We start from the raw sequence: 1,845 nt of genomic DNA on the forward strand, positions 1-1,845 counted from the left end.
TTCATCTATCAGATGAAAAAGTCAACTGTGGTCAACTGTACATGATCTGATGGATGTGGAGGTGGAAATGAGTTGAAGACACTTCATTCATGTCGGAACAAGTTTTAAATGACATTGCAAAGCTTAAAACTGAAGAAAATCAAGTCAGGACAAAAGCTGCCAAAAATAGCAAGTGACCTGTAATTGAAGTTTCCAAAAATGGAAAGTTTTTGACCTCAAAATAAGATGTACAAGGAAGCTTCAAATGAAAATTGTTCAACATGAAAGTTGTAGATCTTGTTCTCACCTTTCCAAAAAGTCCAAGAACTTGAAATTCCCATGTATGGTTGGAAAATTATGGCTCAGTGAAATTCAAAAATGACCCGTAATCAGGAGGCCATAATTTCCACATGCTTTGTCCAAATTGCAAGTTCTTTATATGCACAAACTCCATTTAACATGTACTTTAAGGGTGCATAATTGGATTTTCCCAAAAGTGGTCAATGCAGAAAGTCAATTTTCAACTGGACAGTTAAATTGGACTAGGGGCAAAATGGTCCAACTTGTGAAATAATTGGAATTTTTGAGTGGGAATTTTTGCTACACCTCATAATTGGCATTTTAAACTTGTTGGAATCATCATTTCATGGCAAAGGCTTTTAATTTGAGAATTGGCTTGAAAAGTGAAATGGCTAAAATTGGACAAATGCAAACACATAGTGAAATTGCAAATCACACAACCAATGAGAGTGAGACAAGTTTCTACAGCTCACACATGGCATTTGGAAGGTGTGTGAGCTGTCATTGAGGTGGCATGAGCTGTCCTATGGAAATTACATTTTTGCCCTCACTTTGAAAGTTAACCATTTTCATTAACAATTCCAATTTGGCTAATTACATGATTAAGGGATGATTAAGCTCACATATATAAACCTAAACATATTCTAATCATAACAGAAATCACATTTCCCCAAATTGGATCTCAAAACCTCTCACATTCATCCATTTCTTCAAGAACAATCCAAACTTCAAATTCATCAATCTTCATCAATTGTGGATGAAACTTGGAAATTCTTTTTGCATTCACTTCCTCTAATCATCTTCTCCAACTGTTTGTGAAGAATGGAACACGTGGAAGGCTGAATCGTGACTGTTCAATATCACATCATCCATGGCAAATGCGGATTTCGAGCAATAAAGGCCAAGGCAATTGAAACTGGAAGCATTAATCACCTTCCCTATCTCCCTTGTTCATCTGTTTGAGGTGGATTCACACGAAGAACAGCTCAATCAACACTGCCATATCCAGGTTTCAAGATTTTCAAATCTCATGCTTTTCTTAATTGTTATATGCGTGCTGTAGTCCTTTTCATGTAGAGTATGATGATAGTTTTAGTTTTGCAAATGGATGACTGTGTAGGGAGAAATCTAGGATTGAAATTTTGCGACAAAACCCTAAGTGATTCGATTCACACGATTTAGGAACAATTAGGTTTAGATAAGTTGATATTTGGATTGTAGAGGTTGAGACGGTTCGAATGCATATTCGCATGTTCATTTTGGTTGAGTTTCATGGATCGAGTGTTCTTGAGGATTCTGGGCGAGGAAGATGAATTTTCTGGGAAAATGCAGTGTTTGATCTTGTTACTCGTTTGAATTTTCAAATATCTTGTTTCCCGCTGGCGCCATGTCCTATTTACAAAATTGCCATTGGTCTTTTTAATTAATTTATTTAATTCACCAAAATTCATAATCACATTAAAAAATGCATAAAAAATAGTAGAAAAATCAGAAAATTGTGGAAATTTTTATGTTGACTTCCTTGACTTGTGTAGATTTTTGTTGACCTATTGGTCAAAGTTGTGC

The sequence above is a fragment of the Lathyrus oleraceus genome, chromosome 5 (assembly GCF_024323335.1).
Source record: "Lathyrus oleraceus cultivar Zhongwan6 chromosome 5, CAAS_Psat_ZW6_1.0, whole genome shotgun sequence".
Lineage (NCBI taxonomy): Eukaryota > Viridiplantae > Streptophyta > Magnoliopsida > Fabales > Fabaceae > Lathyrus > Lathyrus oleraceus.